General features: G+C 36.3%; 1 protein-coding gene across 6 annotated transcripts in view; it reads right to left on the reverse strand.

Annotated features, from left to right (window-relative positions):
* The window catches only part of ACYP2 (acylphosphatase 2), a 219702-nt gene that overhangs the window by 161603 nt on the left and 43786 nt on the right, over positions 1-14313 (reverse strand). Inside the window, exon 1 of one of the 6 annotated variants that reach the window (XM_072937745.1) lies at positions 732-1136. The exons of the other annotated variants lie outside the window; for them this stretch is intronic. The gene's annotated coding sequence lies outside the window, so the exon portion shown is untranslated. Of the gene's footprint in view, positions 1-731; positions 1137-14313 lie in introns of those variants that run through there. 6 annotated transcript variants of the gene reach the window in all.

Consider the following 14313-nt stretch of genomic DNA (forward strand, 5'->3'; position numbering starts at 1 on the left):
GATATGATGCGAAGTCCTTAACAGTACTTATCTCTATCTGTAACTGTATAATAAGTGGTTTTTAAATTATCATTAATAAATAATTATTAATATAATTAATACATATTAATGATAATTTTAAATTCCTTGAGGTCAGGGATTGTGTCTGTCTTTTCTTACCACCGTTTCCTTAGGAACTAGCTTGGTACGTAACATACAAAAGGGCCTCAATAAATACTTCTTGAATTAAAGAATCTTCAGTATGGGATGTATTGAAAGTATCTTAAATATGGAAAACAGTCTAATTCTTGAGCCTTTAATAACTAGAATAGGGAAATCATGCCTCCCTTCTTCCTTCTCAGCCAGGCTCCTTCCCAGTTTCTTCTTTGTCCACCTAGTAAAATGGCCCGTAATCACAAAAACCTCTGAAGACCTGCCCAGAATGAGTTAAAACGCTAATAATTTACTTTTATTTTGCCCAAAGTTTCTCCTGCTCAGATAATTTTTCTAGGTGACTTACTGACAGCTCATTCTATGGCACAGATGTAGAGAGCTAACTAAACTCAGGCTTCATGATAACCAGAAAGTTTAAATCACAATGCACAGCAAGTATTTTACTTTAAAACTTTTTGCTTTATTAAAATATGCCTTGAAATGGGCATAGTGCCATATGATGAATAACATATGGTGAATAGCATATGGTACCCAACAGTCCCTATTTATATGGAAAATGTGCTAATGATATCCTGTACCTGAAGTAAAAGTGGAACCAGATTTGCTTTTTCTGTAGAAGTTTATCTGGATTCAGCATCTAAAAGTACTGACTTCCAATGTCATAGAAGAAATGATCTGAAGGCTGAACAGAGATGGCTGGTGTGCAAGGTCAGTTACAGAGTAATCCATCGGAGGAAGACGGGAGTAATCCATGATCTGGCTGGTCAGAGTCAAGGTAATGTTGAGGGCTAGTAAGACACATTGAGACAAGCCCCTAAGCCTTATCAAGGGAGTCCTTCAAGGCTCAGCTCTTTCCCAGGTCAAAAGAACTCATGCCAGCCTTCGGAAAACAGACTCAGCATCCCTCAGACATTACTGTCACTAGTGGATTGTGTTTGTTTTACTGGCCAGAGTTCTCTCAGGCCAAATGCTCCCTCTTTTGTAATGCCTCCTCTGCCATCCTGAAATGGAATTCATAGGTAATATTATTTATACAAGACATTTTTTTTAAACCAATGTAATCATCTAACTATAAAACAAAGGATAAATAAAATACACTTAGTGTAATATATATCCCAGAATTTAAACTCTCAGGCTCTTAGAGGCTTACACCTACAGGTAGAGTCACTGCAAATGCAACAATCACAAATGCCTATCATGTTGTACCAGAGACTCAAACACCATGAACAGCATTGTCAGGGACGTGCATTTTCAAAATAGGGAATGCCTCTTGGTAAAGCTCCCTGGCAAACAATGTATAATCTTCTCTTGGCTTACAAAGTAGTTACATTCTTGGAAAAGTCAGTGATCTTAAAAATACTTAAAAACCACTAAGAGTTTTATGTAAAATGGAGTTGGGTTCTAGGCACAGATGACTCTAAATAAGTTTTACCCCTACATGAAAGTCCTTTAGAACATTTGAAAGTCTCATTCAATTTATAGAACAATTTTTTGTTATATGAGTTTGTCTTGTACATTGCAAAACATCTCTGGCCTCAGCCCAAGAAATGCCAGTGTATCCTCTCATCACTTTAACAAGCCAAAATGGGTCTACAAGTTTCCAAAATGCCCCAAGGGGGTATAGTATCTCCTCTGTTGAGAGTTGCTGGTCTGGAGGATTCAGTAATCAGTTTTCTCACTACGATAGTCTTACTGTGATGCTATCAGTATGTGACATTCTAAACCCACCTCTGGCTGATACAATTCTTTCCAGCAGGTCCAGAAACAAAACCACTCTAACTTAAGAAAAAAAAAAGTTTATGAGAAGGATACTGGCAGCTCACCCAAAAAGTTAATGAGAAGGATACTTGAACAGCTCACCCAATAAAAGGGAGATCTGGGCAAGAAAGCCTGTGTATCATTTAGGATTAAGTTCCACTAAACATGACAGAAAACCCAAAATAACAGCGGTTTAAACAGACAGAATTTTAATTCTCTCTCAAATAAACTGAGCCTGGAGGTAAGAAGTCCAGAGTTGGCATAGCAGCTCTGCTCCATGAAGTCCCCTGGGACCCATGCTTATTCTGCTCACTCTCCGCTATCTTTAGGGGCATAACCCTCACGGCCCAAGATAGCAGCAGAATGCAAGAAGGGATGAAGAACCAAGCAAATCCCAACTATGTCCTAGGAAAGGTTCTCAGAAACTGCCAGAAGACAATTCCACTTACAACTCATTATTCACTTAGTCACATGTCCATGCCTAGCTGCAGGAAGGCTGGGAAAGTGTTCATTCTGGGTGGTTGTATGACCAGATGAAAATTCTATCATTACTAAAGAAGAAAGGAGAATGGACATTGGATGATAAGCTAATAATAGAGCTTCACTTGGGAAGAAGAGAAATCAGGACAGCTCTGGGGTTTCAGTTAACAGCATTGTACATTCAATGTTGGCAGCAGCAGGGATTTATGACTGTGCAGTGCTGTAATCCAGCTGTGTTTAGACTTCCTTGGTGTGGTGGGCTGAATAATGGCTCCCCAAAAATGGAACCTATAAATATGTTACTTTACATAGTATAAGGAATTTTGATGGTGTGATTAAATCAAGTCTCTTAAAATGGGGAGATTATCCAGGATTATCTGGATGGGCCTAATGTAATCGTGAGTCCTAATAAGAGGGAGACAGGAGATGAGAGAGAGAGAATATGTGTCAACAAAAGCAGGAGGCTGGAGGGATGCAAGGAAGGGGCAGCCTCTAGAAGATGAAAAAAGGCAAGAAAACAGATTCTTTCCTGAAGCCTCCAGAAGGAACAGGTCTTGATTTTATACTTCTGACATCCAGAACTATCAGAAAATAAATGTGCATTGTTTTAAACCATAATGCTTATGGGAATTTGTTACAGCAGCAGTAGGAAACTAATACATTTGGGAACTGGTTATTTTCTGAGCAGGCTTTAAATCAGATTCTAAAACCTTCTCAAACTTCACAAACTACTCAATATGCTCTCATTAAATCCCTTTCCTGCTGAGGCTAATCAGAATTGGTTTCTATTATGCCCCCAAAAGAGCCCAGGCTGGTACCATCAGAGACATTCCTTTAGGGGTCACCAATAAGGAAACTTAACACCATGACCACACTTTGTCTCCATTTACCTCTGTTCAGGAGTCTTATTCCCAAGGGAGCAAAACCAAGTTTCCAGATTAGATCACATGCCCACTCCTGTGGTCAGAAGACTGAAGTCCTATGATTGGCAGCCCGACCAGAACCACTCGGATTGGGAAAGGGACAGTTCACTCAAAGTAATGAGGCAACTGCTTTTACCAGAGGAAGGAGGAAAATAATACTGGCCAGTCAAGACCAACAGATTTTTATTAATTTCATATTTCAGAGACATAAAAGACATCTTCATATCCATGAGCCAGATTGCCAAAATAAAAAAATAATAAGGAAATTCCAGTTAAATATGGCAGATTAACTAGATGTGTTTGTCTCTTTTTTTTCCCCTGAAATCCCATCAAAAAATGGTATAAGCCTTAAAGACAAATAGGAAATGAATACTGGCAGACAAAAACAAAAACAAACTTTTTAAAGAAGAATGGTAAGAAACACCGCTGAGCAAAAGAAGCTAAAACTTAAGTATCCAAAGAGGTGGGTACCAAAAAGGAGGCAGCTAGTTTACCACACAGACATTCAGAAAGGCTGAGGACTTCAAAGCACGAGCACTTCCTACACATAAAAGAAGCATTATGTACCTCATTATTAAATGTGGTTGTATAGACAATTTGATAAAATTCTGTCTTGTAAATATAAAAGATACTTAAACAAATAAATTAGTATACTCTACTCATCTCCAGAGAAACCTTTAGACTATTAAAAACATAAGTGGATAACTAGTGACTGCCAGACACTGAGGAAAACCTTCAACATTAACAACAAATCCCAGAGGAAACAAAGATAAAACAAGGAACAGAACAAAACCTTATTTAAAACTATAATTGATATCATCAGAGACAGAAAAGAAGGTATTGTATTTATGAAACAAGAGGAGGATGATTGTTTTAATAAAGAAACTATCAGAACAAGAATAAGTTTATGGAAATTAAAAACATGGCTATAAAACACATAAAACCCATTATTTAATCTAAATTATTATATCCAAAATTTAATCTATTAAAGGATTAGAAGATACAAGTAAGGAAATCTTCTAAAAAGTAAAACCAAAAGATAAAAAGATGGACAATGAGAGGGGAAAAATAAGATGCTTAAATAATCACTACAGAATGTCTTAACATCTGACTGATAGGACTTCCAGAAAGTGAAAACAGAAAAGAAAAAAAAAAAAGGAAAGCAATCAAAGAAAATATCCCAGAGCTGAAAAACATGCCATTTAGACACGCAGTCTCAGATATAACAAAGCCCACTAAGTGACCACCCCCATGAATCAAAAAAGACTTAACCTACAAATCACAGAATAAAATTTAAGGATACTAAGAATAAACTTAAAACTTCTTGGGGACTGGAGGAGGAGATAATTACATAAAAAGGATCAGTAATTAGGCATCAAAATTCTTGATAGCAATGGAGTTCAGAAGTCAATGAAGCAAAGTCTCTCCAGCTCTGAAGGGAAGCTATTTTCACCCTCGGGTTCTATTCCTACCCTTAAGTAACAACCAACTATGAGGGTAAACGTGTAAAGACATTCAAGTACTCTTTCTCAGGAAACTACTGAAGGACAGGTTCCAGTGAAATGAGGGACCTAACCAAAAAGGAGAAAATATAGAAGCTGGGAAACAGGGACTGTTCACACATAAAAGGGGAAAGGGACTTCAGTCCTGGGATGAAAATTTAGGTAGCAACCAGTCCAGACAGGAGCGGGAGGACAGAGATAATCAACAGACTATCTGAAATGTTAAATGTAGTATTGGTAAGCATCTGAAAATCAAATTAAACATTTGGTTAGATTAACAGAAAACTGATAAGCTGAAAAACTAGGAAATTTTCAACTCCAAAGAAAACAAACTGTTGTACAGTGAAGGAAAAGTAGTGAAAGTACTACTTTTAACTGGCTTACCAATGACCAACACAAAATAATGTAAATACTAAATATTGAATTAACTAGAAATTAGACTAGGATTATATTAAGAGGATAGGGGAAGAAATGTATATGTGTGTGTGTGTGGAATTAATAGACAAAATCTAAAATTATAAGCCAAGAAATAGTAGTATAGCTATAGGCATATTATATCAGGAAAAACTGCCAAAGGCCTAAAAGCCTCAGCTGGGTGGAAAGAGAAAGCACTGCCTTTTTTTTTTTTTTAATATAAGCTTTTTAGCATTATTTAATATTCTGTATAACTTTTTTCTCATGTTTTTACGATGAAGTTTAACAGTACAGAAGAGTCACATGAACTTCATGGGTCTTCCCCCTCCAATATCTATTAATGTATAACTTTGACTATTAAAAAATTATACTGCCCCCCCAAAAGAACCAATGAGAATAAATCCAGAGATAATTCATGTTTTGCCTTGCATCATGCATTAATGCCAACACTCAGTTCAAATTCTCTTCAGAGAACCAACATTTGCTGAATTTAAAAAAAAAAAAAACTCATTGGGGTTCATATCCTCTGTCTCCCTCAGAGACCAATATTTGAATTTTCAAAGATTGCATTTGAAATATTTCAAATACTGAATTACTCACAAGGGAAAAAAACATTCTCTTCTATTTCCTGTGTGTGATTAGTGAATATTCCAGAGCATTAAAATTTGATTTAAAAACATTTGTTTTCCAAATGTTCATTCATTTTTCATACCATCTCTGTATATGGCATTTGATAACCAAATGAAAGCCTCCCTTGCTCTGTTCTGCTTAGCCTGGTTCTCCCTTAATCCCCTCTAAGATCATGACTCTATTACATCATTCAGGGTCTTCTCTACTCTAACTCGTAATTTATGTGAGTAATTCCTACGTTTCATCTTATAAATTGCCAAACATTCAGTATTCTATAAACAAGAGTTATTGTGTATATTTTTGCTAACAACAAATATATATATATATATATATATACTACAGTAAAGAAGTTTTTAAATTCAGAACCTATTAACAATCTAGGTCTTAAATGCACTTTTAGCATAATAAAATACACTTTTCTGATTGACCAAATAAAGTTTGTCTATGACTATGTGACAGAATAGAACTAAGAACTGAATTATTCAAACATAGACTCAATATTCCTTTTTTTTTCTTTTTTAAAAAAATATTCATTCCTTTACATGGGCATTTTTTCCTTAGAATGTTTCTACCTGATAAATTCTGACATACTGAGGATAATTTTACACACTAAAACCTTCTGAGGAAATATAACGGGGACATATTCATTAAAATTTAGTATTTATGTTGAAGGATCACTTTAGCAAATTGCTGATTTTAAGAAAATGATTGAGAGGCAAATAAAATATTTTCCAACCACGGTTCTTCACTCATAATTGTGATTTCGCAAAAAACAAACTCTGGTACTGTATGGATTTATAGCTGGAAAATAATATATGCGATGTATAGCAGGAAAACAAAGGTGAGAACAGTAAGAAAAATTTCATCACCAGGAAACCCCTAGGGGCAGGTTGCTTAGTTATCTCATGAAATCAGTTAATCTAGACAATATAGTTTATGGTTCAAGTTAAAATTCATATGCTTTCCCTATCAACCCATTACTTAGGGGAGAAGGGGATACACTAGAAAGCATTTTTACCTAAATTATTTGGATAATGGCTATAATTTCCAATGAATTTGCAAATGGAATTAATTTTTCAGTGTAAAGAAGGTTTTGGTAATTATTTGTCAGACACTGTTCCCTTGTATTCTTAATGCAGGAATTAATCAATATAGTAGAAAACTGTTAAAGAATAGGTTGCAGATGGCAACTAAAATGCCTTCAGGCACAACATGCAATATACTTACTAATTTTTGAATAAAAAATCTAGACCCAGATAAGCAGAAATGCTTTAGGGAGAAAATAATGAATAACTTGAAATCAGAATGGTCTCAGAAAATCCAAAATGTGTCATTGAAAATATACATCATTATAAACACAGAGGGAGACATTATTCAGTGAAAGAATAAAATGAGAGTTCATTGAATGTTTATTTAATCATCTAGAACTTAACTACATATTCTCAGCATTTTTTTAAAAAAGAGAAATAGAAATGTAAGTACAGACAGTCATGCTTCTGTTAACCTCAATGAACATGTGCCCTTACTAATGGATGTGATCCAACCTAAATTGGTCTATTGATGCTGACAAACCTGTGGAAAGAATGTATGATTTTATTAGAATGGTATACTTGACCGTGAGTAAAGGAGTCAGAAGCATCACCCACATCATCAGGCCATGAGTGGTGATATCTCTGCTGCCTCTCAGATTGACGGATGACTAGTTCTACCAGTGAAACTCTCTAACAATACACTGGTTCCCTTCTCTAATAATACACTCATCCTTTTCAAAGCAGGGCTTCTTTCTGTGATCAAGCTGATAGAAGAAGGCCGGCTCTTTTTCCTTGTTCCCTGAACAACCTTTCCAAACGGATCTCTCTCTGGAAGTCTGTTACATTAATCCGGAAAGAGCACATATTTTGGAATCAGAGGGATCTAGATTTAGATAATTTACTTAACTTTCCTGAGCTTCAGTTTCTATGTCTATAAAATGAGAGAAATAATATTAGCTACATGATATGTATGAGGTACTATATCTGCACTATCGGCCTATGTGCTTCTCACAATACATGCTATGGAGTACATATTTAAGTTTAGTTTGTGCCCACTTATTCTCTATTTGACTTCAGAATTAGACTCATGCCTAATTCTTAGAAGCTTTGTTTTCTCTCCCAGATTAGACTTCTGGGTGCATACAATTAGTTGAACAGATGTGTCTAGTATGCTTTGGCCACCATGTAATGTATGGAGGAGAGAGTGGTTGGGAGAACAGGTTTCGGTGAGTTCAAATTCAACCTCCATCACATACTAACAGTATATCTTTGGGAAATTTAGTCAGCCTCTCGGAGTCTCTATTCTTCATTTGTGAAATAGAATAGTGCTTTTTCTAGCTAGCTAGCAAAGATGTCAGAATGCTTCATAAACAATAGAATATTATGCAAATGTAAATTATTGGTTTATTACCATAATTATTATAATGGAATTACTACAAATAATACTTAATTTTTATTATTCTTGATTTAGAAAAAAGAGGTTATCTTCTTTAAGAAAAACTAGTTATTGCATAGCCAGCTTCTTCTTATACTGAGAAAAAAAGATGAAGTTAATAAATATTTAAGTAAACAATATATACCAGTCAGAGGATGAAAATATAGCTTCTAGTCTGAGTGCTAACACTAACAATTTCTTGGACAAATTGCCCTAATTTATTTATTTTCTTATCTCTAAAATAATTCCTACCATAGATTACTTTGAGGACAAATATGGAAAAGCAATGGGAGAGAGGTCAAATCCTTTAAATAAAAGTCTCTCGGATTCAGATGAGTCATTTGTTCCTTGTTATTTGAGCAATCATCTCACCTTGCTTATACACCTTGGTTTATGATTATCATATGACTACTATAGATATAATCCTCAGAGATTTATCGATGTGGTAGGGTTAACTGAGGAAATCTTTAAGAAACATTGGAGGACTTCAGCTTCCCTTTTTAATTAGAGCATGATTAACAAACAGTACTGTTATGTTAAGACTATTCAAACCACAGCCAAGTAAAATCCAGAAACTAAAATCACCCATTATCTGCAACATAAGAGAAACAGAACATTCAAGAAATTTAAAGTAAGATCAATTTGTCAGCAGAATCTCTTAAGAACTTTAAACCTCCTTTTCAGACCCAGGAAATTTTCTTTAAAAGAGAAACTTAGAAATGCATTTTTGGCAGGAATCAGAAAGAAGCAAAGGAAGATTTTTTTTTTGTATTAATGCCCAATCTAGAAACTATCTGGCTATTATGCCATTTTTAAGTGCCAAGCTCAACGAAAAGAAGCTGAATTTTACATCTCGGTGTAAGTACTACTGCCCAGAATAATTTATCTTATTTCACTCTAAGCAGAAGCCTAACAAACGTTTTGAACATTTATGGGCCCCAGGTTACAATGAGTACTCAGTACCTGCCCCTTCATCTTACAGGAAACTCCCTTTGTTAGAACTCTGCCTTTAGCTACAAGCCAGATCTAAGGTCTGGGGTCTGAGTTATTGGTTAGCGTTTCTATATGGATTTGCTCCCCGACCTAGAGAGCCTGGGCCAGCATCCTCATCAAGTTTCCTGACAGGAAATTGCTTTTTTCTCTTTCTTGAAATGAGATTTAATAAAAGACCAAGAACACCTGTCCTTTTCCCAGTGAGAACGGACTTTAATTAGTCACAGTCAAATCAAGAGCAGAAACAACAGAGTAATTTAAACAGGGAAGCTTACTATAAAGAATTATTGAGCAATGATAGGAGAGTAACTATAAAGAAGGAACGAGAGCTCAATGGGTGCTGAAGAACTGAGGGGAAGAACAAAAAAAAGAGAAAGTTGGAGGAGGTCAAACGTTAAAGTTCATTGAAGAAGTTATGGTCACAGTAGTGTACATAAAATCTAATGGGGGGGTATAGCTCAGTGGTAGAGCATGTGCTTAGCATGCATGAGGTACTGGGTTCAATGTTCAATACCTCCATTAAAAGAAAAAAACTTTTTAATCTAATAAAATCTCTAAAAAAAAAAAAAAAGAAGAAGAAGAAGGTATGGTCACAGCCCACTTGATGGCAGAGAAGATGCCTAGGTGAGAGATGGCCCAGAGTTGCCAGGAAGGCACAAACAACCTCCTGGGCACAGGCCAACCAGAGCCAGTGGGCAGGCTGTGTGTGCAGAGGGAAACAGGGGGCAGGTGAATCAGAGGGCCACTGCAGGTGTGAGGCTGGAATGAATAATGTCCATGTCAGGACAGCCACGTGAAACAATTCTGTGGGGCACAGGTGAAATGAACCTAAAGGGTGGGTGCACAGAGGGAGCTGGGCTGCCATTGAGACCAGGACCTGGAGAGGCCCCTCTACAGGAACCTAGCAAACCTCTGCGTATAGCTTGGGACAGAGCAGCTCTGACCCACAGAATAGGATGAAGGCTGAGCATCTAGCTCACTAGACAGGCAGCCCAGTGGGAGTCCCAGTATGCCCATACAGAGCAGCAACCTGGCCTGGGGTGAAGGCTGTGCTGTCTGAGGCTCCCAGCCACACTGCTGTGGTTTATCACAAGAACTGAAGAAAGCACACAGGAAAAGCTACACAATACAGGACCTTAGCACTGAGCTGGGCAATGGGAAAGGAAGCATGCTCCTCAGTACCAAGCCATCAAAACCAAGAAGGAAAACCCCTCTTTCTCCTTTATTGGCTCCCTCCAGCACCCTCTACTGACAAAACATTGTGCCAGCTGCCAAAGGAAAAATATTTACAGGGCCCAGACCTGTTTAAGCAGACTAGTTAATGAAGGGGGTTGAGAAGCAACAAATTAATAATGAACACATTCTCCCTCTGGCTGAAGCCCTCCATTCAATCAAACCTCCCCAGTAAATTGCCCTCTCTGCTGTCCCCTAGAATTTAACCTGTCCCGTGTGGCACCTGCTTCCATCAGCTCCCCAATAATTGATCATCTAACCTGCTCCTCTAGCCATTTACAGTTGGATGTATCAGTAATCTCTCCACAGCCCCTTTTGAGGGTAGCTCATAATTGTGAGCCAGTGGAGATCTGGTGAAAGACACAGTATTGCATAGCTCTTTAAAGCAATTTATTAAGAGCAATCAAAAATTATTTAAAAATTGGATTGGAGATTAGACAATTTTTAAAGTGATGAGATTGTTCTGTATGGCACTGGGATGGTATATATATGACTATGCATTTTTCAAAACCCATGGAACTCTGTACATTACAAAGAGTGGATTTTAATGTATGTGAATTTTAAAAATTAACTAGGATGTTAGAGGTTTGCAGAATGGAATATAAACTGTGAGAAATAAATCTAACTGTATTACAAATGCATGGCATATTTGCAGCAACATGGATGGACCTGGAAATCGTCATTCTAAGTGAAGTAAGCCAGAAAGAGAAAGAAAAATACCATATGATATCACGCATATGTGGAATCTAAAAAGAAAAAGAAAAAAGAGGACACTAATGAACTCATCTATAAAAGAAACAGACTCAGAGACATAGTAAACAATCTTATGGTTACTGGGGAAAGCGGGTGGGAAGGGATAAATTTGGGAGTTTGAGACTTGCAAATGTTAACCACTATATATATATAAAAGATTAAAAACAAATTTCTTCTTATAGCACAGGGAACTATATTTAATATCTTATAATAACCTTTAATGAAAATGAATATATGTGTATATATATTCATATATATACCTGGGACATTATGCTGTACACCAGAAATGGACACATTGTAACTGATTATACTTCAATTAAAAAAGAATTTTAAAAAAGGAAAGGTATATATATGTATAAATGAATCACTGTGCTGTACAGAAATTAACACAACATTGTAAACTGACTATACTTCAGTTAAAAAAAAGATGGGCTGAGATTAAAAAAAAAATGTCATAAACTTTTTGAAAGGGATGGGAAGGAGCTGACCTAAAATTACTTTGAAAAATGAAATCTTGACTACATACTGTAAAGCTAAAGATAAAAAGAACTGTATATAAACACTGTGCTCTAATAAGTAAGTTAGTTTCTTATAGGGATACAGGTTAAGAATTCTGAAAGTAAACAAGTTTATTATACTGTATAGCACAGAGAACTCTATTCAATATCTTGTAGTAACCTATGATGAAAAAGATTGTGAAAATGAGTATATATATGAATATGTATGACTGAAACATTATGCTGTATACCAAAAATTGACACATTATAAACTGACTGTACTTCAAGAAAAAAAAAATTCTGAAAGTACTTTATTTACATCTATACTAGGGTTGAGCAAATGATAAATGACAGATAATAAGATACAAGTTTCTCACAGTAAGAGGAAAAAGTTACAAATAAACAGAGGAGAAGCTAGAATGAATCCTGTGATACTAAGTTAGATTTGGGGACATTAGCATAAACTTATGTTTAATTTAAATGATTTGGATACATAGTAGAGAGATAGATAACTTTAGATACGTGTGTATACTTTGGATACATAGTAGAGAGATAGATAACTTTAGATACGTGTGTATACACGGGAATACATGCATGTATTTCCCAGCTCTGTCCCCTCAACAGCACTGGGCACACCTGTGCCCAGATCTTGGTTTCTAAAAACCATTCTCCAATAGGCAGAACAAAGGCTCCTCGGGGAAATGGGTGAGTCTAGGGTGCAGGCAGAGAAGATATAAGATGGGCTTGGAGAAAAGTATGCTGCCAGAAAGTAATCAAGTGCCCCGATAACAAAAGGGACAACTGGAGCCAATCTGAAAGAGCTCCCAATGGCCAAAGATGGAAAAATCTGGACAAGCATGCTATTCTGAGATGTGGAGATGAATTTTTTTTTAAAATATATCATTAAAAGTGGAAAGTGGTTGCTCCTGGAGAGTAAGAAGCAGTAGAGGGGCAGGAGCTGTTGTTTGCTGTTAAGAGCCTTGGAAAATAATTTGACACTTTAAACCATGTCCATGTTGGCTTTTAGAGCTTTGAAAGAAAAATTTTGAAACTACATTAAAAATAACAAACAAACAAAAAAAGAAGACTGTGGAGCTAATAAGGGAAGATTTTGACAAGAGAGGGTTTTGTTTGATTGCTATGTTTTACCAAAATAGGAGACACAGCCAGTTTGCATGCGGATAGAAAGCCAGTAGAGAGAAAGGATAACTACAGGGAAGAGAAAGAAACAGTTGATTAAGGTAAGTGTCTGAGAAGGAGAGGCAATCTGACAGTTTCTTGTGAGGATTCACAGATGAATGGGGATGGCACTAGTAAGTGCCATTATTTCTAACCTATCTCAGGACAGAGATTGACACATGTTGAATCTCAGAAAACCTCTGTCCTGGTCCCCCTCACTTCTTGCTGAGTCCTGAGGTGCACCCACCCTTGCCTGGTACGGGGTGCTCTCCATTAAACTACAAAGGTGCTCTCCCTGAAAACGTCATAGGCAAGTCTGTCACTTCCTTGTCAGTGTCTACACTACTTAACTATAGAGATTTGACCACTGAAGGCCTCCAAAAAAAAAAAAAAAAAGCAAGATATATATTAGTATACTTAATGCCACTGAACTGTACACTTAAAAATGGATGCAATGGTAAATTTTATGTTGTGTAGGTTTTATCACAATAAAAAAAATTTTAAAGCAAGATATAAAACTAGGGAGTCATCCCTAAATCGACAGCACTGTATTTATCAGATTATCTTCAGTGATGGAGGGAAGCCCAAAGTTAAAATGTTTAGAGAGAGGTGGAGACCAATTTTGCCTTCACATTTAACTATGGTTCTAGTCTTGTTTGGAAAGAAAGAACTCACTTCCCACATCACAGGGGCAATTCTGTCTTCCTAACAATCGAAGAGTTTTCTTCTAGAACTATGACTCAGCTCTCTGGGGGAGAGTTCCTTATCACAGTATGGCAGCAATGATATTTACACTAAGCTGAGGTATTTCCACTAAGTAGAGTGGACATAGATATATTTAATATATTAAAACCTTTTTTAAGAAATCTATTTCACATTTTAAAAATTTATTCTCAACTTCACAAATAGTTTAAAAAGGACTGTCAGAGACTACTTTTAATTATAATAATAAGCAAGGAGTTAATAGGGGGTATTCACTCAGAATGGAAGAAAATGCTTCCACTCAGCCTTATTTCCACATTTCATTCTGCACTTAGTCCAAACCATATTCTAATACAATGCAATCAATTTATTCATGACAAGTGATAATTAGAATGTAGTCCTAGCAAAACGGGTCTGGCGATCTTTTTGATTTGCACCTTCTTTGTTTGGGAATATTGCATTAAATAACTGTATGGCAAATAAAATGACTTGGCAGGCCCACGCAGAGAAGGAAGTATTCTCAGAAGCAAGTTGCCTTTATATGGGCATATTTCTACATTCTAAAATAATGTCTCCATTATCTTGGTTAGAGTTCAACTCCTTTAAATCTATAAGAAATATGCGATGCAT

This window comes from Vicugna pacos, chromosome 15 (genome assembly GCF_048564905.1).
Source record: "Vicugna pacos chromosome 15, VicPac4, whole genome shotgun sequence".
Classification (NCBI taxonomy): Eukaryota; Metazoa; Chordata; class Mammalia; order Artiodactyla; family Camelidae; genus Vicugna; species Vicugna pacos.